Source organism: Varanus komodoensis, unplaced genomic scaffold (assembly GCF_004798865.1).
Source record: "Varanus komodoensis strain SLA01 unplaced genomic scaffold, ASM479886v1 scaffold4, whole genome shotgun sequence".
In the NCBI taxonomy this organism is placed as follows: domain Eukaryota; kingdom Metazoa; phylum Chordata; class Lepidosauria; order Squamata; family Varanidae; genus Varanus; species Varanus komodoensis.
In genome coordinates this window covers 61723354-61739547 of record NW_025335941.1, presented here as the reverse complement: position 1 = coordinate 61739547, position 16194 = coordinate 61723354, and positions in this window count along the sequence as shown.

Here is a 16194-nt window from a genome sequence, read left to right as displayed (position 1 = left end):
AACCTTGTTTTTGGACTTTGGACTCCATATTGCCCTGGGTTCTGTTGCCCTTGTCTTGGTCCTTCCGTCTTGTCTCCTGCTACCCACATTCTGGAGCATAACAACCCGGTTTCCAGGCCTAACTGGGAGAATTTCCTACCTCTTTAAGCACTGCTTGGAGACAACTAAGCAAATGCTTCCAGAAATAAGCAAGTGGAGGAGCAAGAGCTCAGTGGTGGAAACTCCCAAGTCCTATCTGCAGCATCTCCGGGTAGGGCTGGAAAACTCGGAAGAGCTGCTGCCCATCAGTGTGGACAAGAATGGGCTAGCAGACTCAGAGTTTGCTAGCTTCCTTGGAAGTGATTGCTCTGGCTCCAGGGACCAACTTCCTTTTCAATAACCAATTTCCCAGGCAGTCTATGGGAAATGAAAATGCAGTGTTTAGAAAGAGAGAGGTGGGAAAGAGAGAGAAAACCTGAATGCTCACTAGTACAGCCTTCTTTTCAATAAGCATCAATTTATGTGTTTAAAATATTTCTAAGCCTACTTTCAGGGGAATGCCCTCCCAAGGTGGCTTCCATCTATGAATAAGAATGAGTCTCATTCCTATGCTGTTGAGCCAGTGGTATGAGCATCTGTCTAAGGGAGATTGGGAAAATGCACTCTTTCTCTTCTGCATCTCACTAGGCAGTGACAGCATGAGTAGTACAGGAAAGGGTTAACAGAGTTGTTCAGAATTAGAGTTTTCATGAGAATCTGCAGTGGAAGCAAACACACTTCAGAGTGCTTAAAACATTCTGAGGAAGCCCTTGATGCTTATCCACCACCAGATGTTCATTTAACATCATTTTCTTTTCATCTTTTCCCCTGAAGGTGAGAACGGTATGTCCCTGTTGATGGAAATCAAAATAATGTGTTTTTAGCATGTGTGTGTGTTTAAGAAGCAAACTCCATCTTGCAGGTAAGTTTGAAGATTTACTTTCCATCCTATCACCCTGAGAAGACCCATTTGCCTGCTGATACTTGTTTCAAGAGAAGAAAGAGATGAAAGGTTTCAAGAGATGTAAAATAAAAACAGAGGGTGGTGGAGGATGGGTTCCCCAAATCCATTTAGGTTGTGGGTACATTTAGCATTTTTAAAGAGTTTTGTAAATTGTCTTAAAAATTGCCTGGGGGTGGGGAATGGCCAGTCACAAAATAGGCATTTTCTAGAAGGCAAATTTGGTGGGACTAATAGAAAACTAATTAGTCCAGAATTTAATGCAAAGCAGAAGTGGGGTTTCAGACCACAAAACCACTCTTTCAAACCCACATAAATATGGTGTCGGAAGACAGCCCTTAGCTTTGCAGCAGGCTATCCTCTCTATTAAACAGATTTTAAATTTCACTTTTTTAAAATAACTAACATGAACTGTGGAAATAAACCCATGGAAACCATCTGGCTCAACCATGATTTCTGCAAAATTGCACAAAAGCACCAATTTTGCACAAATTGTGCTAGAGTCCCATGGACTTTGGGTATCTATTTGCACAAATTTTCTTAGCAGTTAAAATTTGTACAAATTGCATGCCATGATCAAGCTGGATTTAGGTGGGAAAACATGCCAGCTTGACCTGCTTCAGATCCTTGGACTGGAAGAACATTCTCTCAGGCCAAATAAGTAGGACATCTTTGTTTTCGTACATCCCCAGCTGAGAGTTAAAGAGTAACAGTTGAGGCACGCATTTGACCTGGGCAGTGATGGGACACACCACATAGAAGTAGACCCATCAATGGATCCTTTATCTTGCCCTCATAGTGATCTGATGATCCTGCCGTGAGAAGGGCTGATCATAAACCCACTCCTAAGTATTTATTTTATAATTATTTATTTTTATGACTTTATGCTTAGGGGGTGTCTCGAGGCACAGCTTTGGTCTCAAATGTGACAGACAAATGCCCAAGCCCCTAGGAATGTCCAACCTATGGCTCACAGATAAAACTTAAGGAAGCTTGAGGAGTTGCCAGAGATTATAATCCTAGGCACACTTACATGGAAGTAATGACCATGGTACATGCATAGGACTGGAACTTGCTTTTGGCCAAATATTCATAGGTGTGTGCCATGAATTTAATCTGAAATTTCAGACATTTCCACATCCTGTGATGCATGGACAGAGATTTTGAAGAGAGCAATATAACACTAAAAGAATGTCCCTAAATTGCCAGTTAATTGCACTTATTTGAACCAAAGTGAAGGGCCAGTTTCACATATCTGTTGCTGCTTCTGTTTTCCTCCCTTCACTCTAATCAAAATGTGGAAAAATGTCCATCTCATGATCCCTTGTAGACCCTCTCACAAAGCTCATGGATCAGAGAGATCCTGGCAAACGTGTTCCCTTATTAGTAGGTGGAATTGCAAGTCCATGATTAGAGAAATGGAAGCAAAGATATTATACAATGACCAGGGTAGCAGGAATTCCAGCTAACACATCTGGGATGCCAGAACTACTCCGTGTTTATATTTGAGCAGTGAAGACTGGCAAGCCCACGTTTGTGGGGTTCCTTATTCTTTGCAGTTTTTATTTGGAGGTTTACTGGTGCTATCCATTCTGCTGAAATCCATCCCTAAAAGAGGTTCACCACAATGCAGTGACATGGATAGATTCTACGAAGCTTAGACTAAAAGCCACAATGAATAGGGAGCCCCACTGGGCATAGGTATCACCAACCTCCCATCCCTGAGGCCAAATGTGATTCATAGTTTCAACATGACCCCTTGGCTAAGCATGCCGGGAAGTGGAAGCAGGTCCATCGCTCAGAAAGACTGAACACAACAGTGCCAGAAGATGTTGTCCAATAGCTTTAAGGGCCAGAGACTTGCCTTTTTTAATTTAAAAGCTGCAGATCTGGGATAGAGAGTCCCTGAGATGGTAGTTCGGGGCTGCAGCCCCCATAGCCAAAGGAGAACTCCAACCATAGGTCTTCCATGAGAAAGTTTCCTAACACAACTTCCTGCATCGATGTCCCTATTCATCCATTTCAATTCAACCACACACCTGAATCTGCAATCCATAGATTGTTTTGTGGAAAAGCCACAAGGAGCTGTGTACAGTGCATTTAGTAGGCACTGCCACTTGTCATGGGGAAATGATGACCTATAAATCTATCTCTCTTTTCAATTAGAAAAGTTAATGAAGCTCTTTAGAAATATCCATAATGGGGGGAGGTCTCTCCATTTTACTGACATTTAGTACCTCTGGACTAATGGCCCTTGGAGCTGGTATTCCCCATAAATGGTCACAAGCTTAAAAAACAAAAACAACCCCCCACTTTCCTTGGAAATGTTATATAGTTCCATAATCAGAGAGAGGAGGAAGTGGCTCGTGGTTTCCCCATGAATAGGCCATCTGCATTTTGAAGGAAAGAGGGCTAGGAAGGATTTTAATGTTACGCCTCTACAGTAAGGTCAACAATTAGAAAGAAAAGGAAGATACACCTTCAAAGGTTCCCAGGGAACACAGAAAGTCAAAAATAGTGTTTTCCACTAATGACTCTATCCATGGAAAATAGAAAAGGTAGCTCTCATCCAGAGGCAAACTCCTATTTTGTTCAGTTGACTTAAGTTCCTTATTTTAAGATAGTATCAAACCACCACACCATTCTGTTTCCATACTCCCCATAGCCAAAGCTTTCTGGACAATTTTCTACACTGTTTTTTGTTTCAATCGGAGCATAAATTTGAAAGGATAACCGTTTCTATGGACATTGTGATGTGCAAATGCAAGATCAGATAAATTCTCAATTAAATGAGAAGGAAACAACTCTCTTCCATCTTTACTTGAAACTATGGAAATGACTATAAGAAGCTAATTCAGGATCCGTCTTCAGATGAAATAACACCACTTATATTCGGTATTCCTAGTGCGGCTGGGAATACCTGGAGCAAACTACATGACAGTTGTGTTCTGAGGACTTATATAATCAACAGTTGTTTAGGTTATAGTTTATTGCTCTGGATAAAGTACAAATTTCTTCAATTAATTTCTTCAAGGAGATATCATAAGATTAAGTTTGTTATGCAGCAAATGGCCCACATAGATAACTAAATCTCCAACATGGATAGTCGCTTCCTAGGGGGTTAATCTTGAGATATTTGCCAGAGAGTTATCTAAATGCAGGTAACAACTTTAGAAGAAATATATCTGCCAGTTCAAGGCCTCAGGCCCTGAAAGGCGACGTGGCATGAAGGAAAGATGGCAATACGCCACCTAACTGCACAATCCATGCACAATCATCTCCTGCATTTCCATAGTGGCCAGTCCCCCTTACTTTTAAGGAAAGATCAAAGGAAGCAGGTGAAAAAGACTGATTTCTTTCTAAATAGATATTAGGGCTGGGTGAATGTGATATATTTAAAGGTGTTCCGTATCTCGGCTTGCCACTTCTCTTAGGCCTGCTTTATGAACTTAGATTCTCTGGCATGCATGGGAACATTGCATAATATGAACAGTAACCCAAAGTGAACGTTGGGCAAAGAATCTCCAAATATGCACAAATTTCCAAGTTGTGCAAATGCCATTTAGAGGCAAAAGCAAAGCTGCTTTGGAAATGTGGGCATCTGCACCAATGAGATGAAAGTTGAGCAAATGGAACGCATGCACGACTTTGATCATTTGTGTCCATTTTGGAAGGCACTTGCTTGTGATCTCAACTGGGGTTTCGCACAGGGGAGGCTTCTCAGTTTTGTGAGCAAAAATAAAATGTACATCCTTGGTGAACACTAAAGTGCTAGTTTACGCGTGTCCAGTGGATCAACTCCCAGCCAGGGTGATCTACACTGTGCAAGTGTGTCACTGAGCGTTACAAATGTGTTCCCCCAAGTTTGCACATACTAACATGAACTGGGCACACCACTTTTTTGAAACGTGTCCTTCCTTCCATCGTCGTGAGTGGCTTTGTATTTAAAAAAAAAAGGCTGGAAAAAGAAACAGCTTCCAAATGCCCTTATCTGAATGCCAGCATCAACAGACAAAATTCTCAAAATGTAAGTTGCCCGGGCTTTAAAAGAAAGAAGGCATGCAGAGATCAAGGAAGGGATTATCTCGTTTTGTACTGTGCTGTCTCTGGGCAAATGGGTATATTAATATCTCTAATATTCTACTTGGAGCTGCCCTCCCCTCCAAAGATTTCTTTCTGGGACAAATCTTTTTTTTTTTCCATCTTACACAATATATTCCAGCAGGTCTTAAAAGTCTTTGTGCATTCACAGGTGCACATTAGCATTTTATCTCACATCTCAGCTTTTTTTGCTGTTATCAGAAAACCTCCTTTCCTTCAGTTAGGTCTCTCTGGCAATCCAGTCATCCTGAGATCCTCTTCTTTCTCTGTAACAAGAGCTATCAGCCCCCAAACCCACCTCTTTTTACTCAGAAAAATGTGCTAGATCCAATGAACTCTATTTTTTTCCTCTTTTTTACTTACAATTCAACTCAGGCAGGAATGGGAAAAAGGACTAATGGAAGAGTAGGTCTTTGTAGTCATTTTTCAAGAGTCCATCTGGGAAAAAATGATAATTTTCAGAATATGGATGGGCAAAGAGATTTTTACGGTTCACATTTGAATATACATCTAACTGACAGTTTTGAAACTTAGGGCAATATCCAGGTATCAGCGTGTCAATTCCACCAATTCAAACAGCTCATATAGAATCACAGAATCATAGAATAGTAGAGTTGGAAGGGGCCACAAAGGCCATCAGGTCCACCCCCTGCTGTTGCAGGACACCAAGTTCCACCATCCCACTCAGATGGCTGTCCGGTTTCCTTTTGAAGGCCTCTAGTGTGGGAGAGCCCACCGCCTCTCTAGGCACCTGGTTCCACTGTTGTCTTGCTCTGACAGTGAGGAAGCTTTTCCTGATGTCCAGCCAGAATCGGGGTTGTCACAACTTCAATTGATTCTTCCGTGTCCTGCACTCTGGCATCAGCAAGAAGAGATCTTGACCTTCCCCTCTGTGACAGACTTTGAGGTACTTCTAGAGGGATCTCATGTCCCCTCAGTCTTCTCTTCTCAACTTGTGGAGCTCTGCTGAATTTTGTAGAGTTGTAAGCAGTTGGCCAATGTGCCTGCACAACTAGTTGTGCAACAAGTAAAGTTGCATGTGTGGAATCAGTTGTGTGTTACTCTTGTGCTAGCTAGGGTGCCATTAGTTGTACATGACTTTAGCAGAATGACCGCGTGCAACTCATCACACTATCATTGTGCACAATGGAATATCCAAAGATATTGCTGAGAGCATGTTCAGCCATGTTTGCACAAATATAACTGCAGTTGAAACTAATGCACATAATCATCCTTCAGTTTTTCCACTTGCTGAATTTTCTGAATTGCTGTACAACCACCCAGAGAGTTTCAACTGTTGGGAAATACAGAAATTCAATCAATAAATAAAAATTTAAAATTTAAAAATCCATACAAAATTGGGTATGTTAGAGAAAATTCTATCATAAGCTGTGTACATTAGGCAGGGCCACAAAGAAAAAGATAGATGTTAGAAGAATTACAGAAAAACAAAAACAACTCAAGAAAGATTGAGCCTGCTCAGTGGACACAGACTGTGCTTTGACCATGTGGGCAAAGTGAAGAATGGAGAATTCCAACCGAATGGCCCTGACATTTAGCAGGCTGGAACCTTGAACGCTGCAGTGCTTATAACATAAAAATAATAACATCCAGGCAGTACTAAACTTCTGTTTCCATTAACGAATCACTTGAAACTGCTCTATTCACAACTCCAAACATAAACAGGAATGGGAGCACTTACTTCCAAAATGCTTTCATATTCTCAAACCTGCTTTCATGCTCTCAAAGCATGCACTTTTTAATGCAGAGTTTTAAAAAAGTGCAACTTCAAAATGAACAGTAACAGTGCATTTTCAAAACTGTGTATTTAATGTACACATTTAAATTGTAATGGGAAAATGTACTGTCCTGCCAATTCCAATTAATATATATAGTATCATATATACTGTGTGTGTGTGTGTGTGTGTGTGTGTGTGTGTGTGTAAAATTTGGACTCAGGTCGTGAACTCCACATTGGGTGCTGACTGCGATTGCAGCCATCTCCCCACCCCCACCCCCAAGTGGGGGGATGGCCACGATCGCAGTCACACTTGTGCAGGGGAGACAGGCGCGGTTGCGGTTGTGCTCGGAGGGGGGGCGAGATGGGCGAGATGGGCAACTTTCCTGCAGGAGTGCCACTGCAATCTCGGCCATCTCCCCCCAGCACGATCTCACCGTCTCTCCCCCTGCCCCGAGCACGACTGAGCATGCAGGGATGATGGGCATGATTGTGGCTGTGCTGGGGGCACATGGCCACGATATTTGTTGTTCTTTGTCACTTTGCTTCAGATTTTTCTGATTAAAAAAAATAGTTGCAGAATGGATTAACCTTATTTACATTGAATCCTATGGGGAAATTTGGCTTGGCTCACAACCCATTTGGGTCACGACCAGAGTCCTGGGATGGATTAAGTTCATGAGCCGAAGTGCCATTGTAGTTTGAAGTTCTTCATTCCCTGCAAGCATCTGCAAAGATGGATGTGCATATATAGAAGGATACACAAACGTATATTCCAGAAAATCCAGCTGAGTAAATTTTGGAGGTTTGTAGCTACAGGAGCCAGATCTTATGGCTGAGACTGTGACTGGGTCTGTTATTGCCTAAGTCAAGCTAAAACCATCTGGCCACAGCATTTTAGCGATTACTATGTTTAAGATCCAGGACTGATGTTCAACCAAATGAAATCTTAAAAGGGCTGAATCCAGAGCAAGTGGAACATGGTACTCCACTGGCGCTGGTTTCATTGGACCCATGGAAGTGACTGCTTGCGCAACAGGGCATCACACTTCTAAAAATAACCTCAGAAAAAAGAGGAATGCTGGTTCCTGGACTAGAACAAGTCAACAGAGCTCTCTTTCCATAGGGATGTGGAAGGAACCCATGGAGTTAAAATCCAGGCAATTGGAAATCCATGCATATTTTCATGTGTATTTTCCCAATACACAGATCCATTTTGTCCATCTTTGAAATGGACATGCCCTCCTATTTGATGAAGCATATTTGCACAAGTTTTTCAAAGGCACACATTTGTCATGTGCATTTTTCAAATGTGTGCATACAGTTGATATATATCGGTCCACGAATCCCATTGTAAATTCTGAAATTTCAACCACAGGTGGCATTAGAGTCCATGTCCACTCTGGAAAGCATAAACTGGGTAAACCCTGATCAAAAATGCAGTGAAATAAATTCATCCTGCATCTTTACCAATCCTCAAAGTTTCTTACTATAAAAAATGCAGTCAACCCTGGAGAGAATCATAGAATAGTAGAGTTGGAAGGGGAAATGAAGGCCACTGGGTCCAACCCCGGCTGTTGCAGGACACCGAGTCACACCATCCCACTCAGATGGCAGTTCAGCTTCTTTTTCAATGTCTCCAGTGTGGGAGAGCCCACCACCTCTCCAGGCAGCTGGTTCCACTGCTGTGTTGCTCCGACAGCGAGGAAGCTTTTCCTGACATCTAGCCTGAATCTGGGTTGTCACCACTTGAACTGCTTATCCCGTGTCCTGCACTTTGGCCTCAGCAAGAAGAGCTCTTGACCTTCCTCTTTGTGACAGCATTTGGGGTACTTCTAGACGGATATCATGTCCCCCCTCAGTCTTCTCTTCTCAAGGCTGAGCATGCTCAGTTCTCTCAGCCTCTCCTCATAGGGCGATGCTTCCAAACCCTGGTCATTTCTGTTTATTTCTCTTAGGGCCCTGCTCATAAATATGATGGGGCTGTCACCCCATGTTTCTACCTGTAGAAACTTCTCTAAAGGAGGAACTTGTGATTTTCCCTAGCCTTGACTCTCTGTCTTTCCGGCACCCTCCCCGACTGTGCAGAGCAGATAACATGATGCCTGACACAGACTTAACAGGGACCAGCTGCCGCTCATCAATCATGCTCTCAAAAGCTCTCACAGTCAGACTTTGGCCCCACACTTTATGGCTGCTCTTGCAGATGGTCCTGCAGCACGCCAAGAGCCAATGGTCATGATAAGTGAGGATGCGAAGGAAAAGCGACAAGCTGCAGCCAGGACAAACTGGAGAGGGATGTAAAAGTGCGGGACAGAGTGACTCAGAACAGGGGACTTTGCTCTTGTTCAGGCAGTGCGACATGCTGCTCGAAGCCCCATGAAAGTCCACTTGGAAGATTCGGACAGCAGGTGATAGAAAAAACCTTTGCTGGAATGGATGCACGGGACCGTTTTCTTACTCCTATATACTTAAATCTCAGGTTATTTCCTAAATAAGAAGCACTTGGTGGGTTTAGGTAAGTTCTGATCAAAGGTGGAGTTCTAACCCATCTGCATGAGTCAGAACTGGGAGATAATAGTTACTTCCAGTTTGGAAAGGGTCAGTAATGGAATTTTACTCCTGAAGAGCTTGTAGGGAGGGGGAAGGAAGAGAAGAGGTGCAGCTTTCCTTCAGCACTAACACGGGGATTCACAACTAGACTTTTACTCAGGTGGTACTCAAAGTCTGGATGAGAAGTACCGTCAGTTTCCATTTCTTCATATCAAAGCATGTGAACAAACAGAACAGCATATCCCCACAAGGCAAGCAGATATACTGAGGGACGGTGTCTTCCCATGCTGGCTGTGGCTTGGAATCATAGAACAGTAGAGGTGGGAGGGGCCAAGAAGGCCATCAGGTCCAGTCTCCTGTTGAAATGCAACTTTGGAACTGGTGCAGTGGGGGGAGGGCTGTTGTGAGCCATGTCCCCCCACCTCCATTTCACACTTGCAAAACACAGGCTATCCTTCAGCAAAAGCTCTTTATTCTCCAGTGCACTTCCTGTAAGCACAACCAACAAGGAATGAGTCTCTGAGTATGCACAGAGTGTTCGTTGAAACCAATCTAGCAACCACTGTCCAGCATTCTCTGTTTGAGTGGCCCTGGGACCCCTCCCTCTGGGATATTCTTTTTGGATATGGGCCAGCCTCTTCTCTGTCCATCACCCCTCTAGTCGGTCATCCTGTCCCTCCCAACATTGCATCATGGGGTCAAGAGTCATGCCAGGCTGGCTGCATGAGTTCTTCTCCCCAGCCCATCCCTCCAGCCGTAACTCCTTTCTATTCTCACATCCCCCTGAACCTCTTGGGAGGGTGCCCTTGAGAGAAGCCCCTCCGCTTCTTCCATCTCAGCGTCTGAGCATCCTGGTTCCCAGGGCCCCTTGTCACCGGACGAGTCTGCATCTGCTTGAACTTGGAACACACCAAGGATAACTGCCCCTTCCATTCCCAAAAAGGACATTCTGAGCATGGAGACGGGATGAGTGGGGCTTCTGCAGGATGCAAGGAATCTAGGAGGCACATCAGCTCCCCTCCCTCTCCAGCAGCCACAGTGTCTTTTGCAGGGGAGGAGAAGAATGGAGGCATCCTTGACTCTGGGCTCCCCCATGCCCAATTGCATGCCCACTGTCCTTGGAGTCCAGGGACTTAGAACATAGAAACAGAGCAAGTCAGAAGGGAAGGGATCTCCCGGGCCATCTAGTCTGACCCCTGGCTCTAGCTGCCTCTGCTTGCGACATGCCCACCATGTGCATGTCCAGCCTATCCTTGAACACCCTCGCCAATGGGGCCTCAACCACCTCCCGTGGAAGCCCATTCCACACCCTCGGGGTCCTGACTGTCAGGAAGTGCTTCCTGGCATCCAAATTGAACCTTGGTTCCCTGAGCTTTGTTCCATTGGAGTGTGCCCTGCCCTCCTCTACAGGGGAGGTCTCTACCCACCTCTGTGTGACACCCCCTCACATACTTGTATGTCGCCAACAGATCCCCTCTGAGTCTCCTCTTCTCCAGGCTGAAGAGACTCAGCTCCCTCAGTCTCGCCTCATACAGCATCCCCTGCAAACCGGCCACCAACTTTGTGGCTCTGCAATGCACTGACTCTAACCTGGCTACATCTTAAGGGCAGCCACACTGGACGGCACTCTTTCAGATGTATAAGCAGGAGCCATGAAGAAGATTGCACTCTGCTGTGATTTCTATATTACAACTCAAAGCAATTCTAAATACTTTCTAACAGAGCAGGCCTTCCTTGTTGGCCCAGTATTTCTAATAAAAAGGCATACATGTGCATGTATGAAGTTGTCCTCCAGGCCTCTCAGTCACAACCCTCTATTACTTAAAATAAACACATGGTGTCTCTGCCTGCAATTAAACTGCTTGTTTTAATCATCCAGAAGACACAGTGTAATCAAGCGTATATATGTATAAAACCTCTTCACTGGATCAGAGAGTAAGTGGTAGAAAATTTCCAACCAGAAAATGCTGAAACTGCAGCGATGTACCATATGGATGCTGTAATCCAAAGCAAGACCTTAAGCTCTGCTATAAACGCGCAGTTCTGATGTAGGCAAAACATTACTGTGGTCCTAAAAGAAATTTAATATGAGGATTTTTTTCACTCGCAAGCAGATTAAAACTCAATAGTCACCATCAAAAGGTTGCATATACACATCTGGAAAAATGCAGCAGTAGGTACTTAGTGACTTCCCTTAGTGGGAAACAGAAGACTGTCTGTGAATGCTGAGAAGGCTTGGATTCCTCCTTCGTAAGTTCCAAAAAGTCTGCCCACCAGGAATTTTAGCAGGAAACCTAAACTGCCAAACATCAATACAAAACACTGTTGTTACTAGCTTGCTTTCATTTGCTTCCACATTGTTTTTGCCATCTCAAATTCTTCTCGTCCTAAATACAAAGCATGTTGCTGATGCTGGGAAATTCTTATCAAAGCTGAACTAAAATGAACATCTCAACCATCCCTATCTCTGCCTATCAATCTAGACAAAGACCATGTTAATGAGAGTAGCCAATAACTAGTGACTTATTTTATATTGTTATTTTGCATTTTAACTTAATGTTTGTATTTTTTAATTTAATGTTATAATTATTTTTTAACTTAACGTTGTAAGCCGCCCCGAGGCTTCGGCGAATGGGGCGGCATAAAAATGCTTTAATAAATAAATAAATAAATAAATAAAATAACGAGCTTGTGGCTTAATGAATCTGACTCATTAGAAGGCATAAGAACATGAGAAAAGTCCTCCTGGAACAGACAAAGGATCCGGCACTCCACTCACACAGTGGCAGATCAGCTGTCCACAGATTCCCTCCAGCCGGAGGGGTGCAAGAGTTCCTGCTGCCCAAGCAACTTGGAAACCGGAGCACACAGGCATGGCACCTCGGATAATGGAGGTAGCATATGGCTATCCGGGTAAGTAGCCATGAATAACCTCTTCCTCCTCCATGGGTAGCCTTCTCCATGAATGTGTCCGATCCCACTTGAAAGCCAGCCAAAGTGGCCATCGTTACTTCTTTGAAGACTCGTTAGAACTTCAGCTAGTTGCAATTACAGCTTCCAGATGGATGGCGTATCATCAATTCTAACCCTATTCCATTGCATTACTTGCTGTTTTGGTCACCAGTTTGTTTTCAAGCCCATTTAAATGCTCTGGTTCTAACTTTTAAATCCCCCAAAAGGCTGAGGACAGGATCTATCAAACACCTGCTTCCTTTCGTGTTTACTCACCAACACACTTCACTCCGCATACAAGGATTTGCTCCATGATCTACCATTGTCTGCCCTTCAGAGGTCAATGAGACATGATAAGGATTCTAACAGTTGCATGATGTCCTTCTCATGAAAAACCCATTGCCATGTTTGCCTGTTTCCCTGCAGCACCCAAAGTGGCAAAACAGAAGTAAAATGGTAATTATCAGCTTCAGGGATAAGCAGAAAGAAAGCGGTGACTTACACATCCTTCCCCAAAGGAGAAATTGCATCAGCAGAAAGGAACAAAAGAAAACACAGAGATGTACGAAAATTGCTCATACAAATTTATACACATATATGCACATTTGGACAACAAGGCGATCAAACCGGTCAGTCCTAGAGGAGATCAACCCTGACTGCTCTTTAGAAGGCCAGACATTGAAGATGAAACTCAAATACTTTGACCACCTGATGAGAAGGAAGGACTCCCTGGAGAGGAGCCTAATGCTGGGAAGGATTGAGGGCAAAAGAAGGAGGGGACGGCAGAGGATGAGGTGGCTGGATGGCGTCACTGAAGCAGTTGGTGTGAGCTTAAGTGGACTCTGGGGGAAGGTGGAGGACAAGAAGGCCTGGAGGAGTGTTGTCCATGGGGTTGTGATGGGTTGGATGTGACTTCTCAACTAGGAAGCAAGCAAATACACATTTAGAAATACTGTACACAGAAATACAGTAAATCTCACCTGTTTGGTCCACTATCCAGGTGCTGTTGATGTCCAACAGGTCATTCAGCTGGACTTGGACTGGACTAACCTTCAAATAGAAGGTCACTTCAAACAAAGAAGCAGTCCCACCAGCCCTCCCAAAATCTCTTCTTGCTGATATCAGAGTGTAGGACTCAAAATAATCAATTCAAGTTGTGACAACCCAGATTCAGGCTAGATATCAGGAAAAGCTTCCTCCCTGTCAGAGTAATATGGTGGTGGAACCAGCTGCTTTGAGAGTTGGTAGGTCTCTCACACCAGATACATTCAGAAAGAAACTGGGCAGCCATCTGAGTGGGATGGCGTAACGTGGTGTCCTGCAACAGCAGGAGGTGGACCTGATGGCCTTCATGGCCCCTTTCAACTCTACTATTCTATGATTCTATGACTCTATGATCCGTGTGTTTGTGGGAGAATATTTGGGGCAGAGGTGGCTCAAGCTTTATGGAGGCCCTCAGCCAAATTCACATGCCTTCTGTCACAGTGTTTCTTCATGATACTCACCTGCCAATGGGAGCGAGAGCAGTGTTAGCTCTGTAATGAAGGAAGTCAGTTCCATAATGGAGCAGTCAGTTCCATTTCCCTTAATGCCCTTGGAGTAACCTTGAAGCAATGTAAGCATCTACTTGTTCCTACATTAAGGAACATGTAGATGGAAGACACAAGTTGTTTAGCACTCATTAAATAGGACATCCAGGCAGGTATCGATGGGAGATGTGGCCAATTTGCCCATGGTTGTTTGGCTATCCTAGAAGCGCTACTCACCCTGAACATTAAAAAAAAGAAGAGAGAGAAAATAAACTTTCGGCACCAGCACTTCTCCAGTGCGGCCCTCTCTCTTCTACCCACTCTCACTCTGTAAGCTGTGAGACAGTTGAAGTACTCTTAACAAAGTTGTCATATTTCCAACTTATATTATCAAGCTTAATCTTCTCTGAACTGTGTCACAGTTTCAGGAATAAACGGGGACATTGTTGTCAAGGACTTTTAATTTTCCATGACAGCTGTCACTGGGTCTTCCTTAGACACCACCAGTCATGTTTCTGATAACAAAAGCAGAGCTGTAAACAGCATTCAATATGATAGGTGACAGGAGAGGAGCAGTGGTGGGTTGCACAGACATCTTTTTCCCTGCTTTAATCTGAAAAAGCAACACCGAAAGTATATTCAGTGCTAAGACTGAACCGTGACCTTCCAATTAAATATTGCTTTTAAAAATGAGTATTTCTTCTTTGAAACAAATGTCCAGTTTGCAAAGCTATAGCACGGTTGAGTTTTTAATAGATATTCTGCATCTCTATTTAGTAATAATGTTTTGGAGCCAGTATAATGCTGGGAATCCCATTTTGTTCAAATTTGATGGCATTTTGCAGCATTTCTGATTCCGTAAGCTACACTAGATTTTTTTTTTAAAATCCAGTATTGGCAAGCAATTTGCACAGTGTGCTTAATTTGCACTTACATTTGCACAAATGCTACTTAGCCCAAAATTCATTTTAAAGAATTTTGTCTTCTGCAAATTGCCTTAAAAAAAAAACCTCTTTAGTAATTGCATGCTTGTATGTTAGCTGTAGTCTGAAGTGAAAACCCTTTCTCACCCATGTCCCAAGAAGTATTTGCAGGAGAAACCATCCAAGGACATAAAGAAAAAAGCAAAACCAAAGCCATTTCATCCTTTAAAAATTAATTTCTAAAATTTAAGCCTGTAAAATTTATAAATTCAGTGTGCTATTGGTAATCATTTAACTTGCTTTTGGAGTAGTATACGACCTACATTGCATTATTTGTCTTCCATTTGAGTCAAAAGTGTAATATTTTCCCTCATTTGCAGTTCCAGTCTGAAGCTAACACAGTTAGGATATGCTAGAAAAGGATGGATTTCCCTGCCAATCAGAAGGCTATTCAGAGCAGTTGAAAAGGGAAGCCATCTCTGTTTTGACGTCCCACTAGGGTAAGCTTTCCACAGAGAACATTGCAAAGAGGTTCCCTCATTGTTATCCTAAATGTAATTATTTTAAATCCTTTTGACCCATGCCATTGGAATAAACTCATACCTGGTGATTAATGCAATTCACTACAGAAAATTAAGACCCTTTGCCTCTCTTTGAATGGGCTGTTCTCTCTTGGAATTCTGGACAAGCCTACAAGCCAATTCTGGTAGTACAATTTCCATATCTTATCCCAAGATTGTTGGGTGCATTCATAGAGCTAATCCGCTTGTTTATTTACAAATGGTGAGGTGCCTTCTTATGATGAATTATTAATTGCACGCAGAAGTGTCTTCGGTGCAAATGTGTAATTAATGGCCTGGACTACCGCAGGCTACATCAGAATGAAGGATTCTCGTGGATCAAGGATGTGGAACGTATGAGATGCATTTGCAAATAATAGGATAGAGTCTGAGTGGTGTTATTTATAATCTGTATTAGAATTGCAACTAAAACCTCGGTCAAGGATCAGTGTTTCATTGTCATCCTAGCCGTACAGAGACAAAACCAACAGAATTAGGCACTCCTTGCTTTAAATCCTACTCCTCTTTCACAGTGGACGGTGTGTCAAGCAAACTTTCATGGTTTGCAGTCCATAACACTGCATACAGACTGTATGAGAATCTTGACACTGAGCAGGAGGAACCAAGTGCATCAGGAAGTCCAGGAGCACTAGCTGACACAAGACTCAAAACCAGACTAGGGGTTATTTGACCCAGAGGACTCTGAACTAGCTAGCTGGGGATAATTGTCCATGAGACAGATTGGCCACCTTTACACCATGGATCCTTGACTCCCTGGTATTTCTTCACCAGTGCAAGTCATGCACTTGGCAGAAGTTATTATTATTATTATTATTATTATTATTATTATTATTATTAT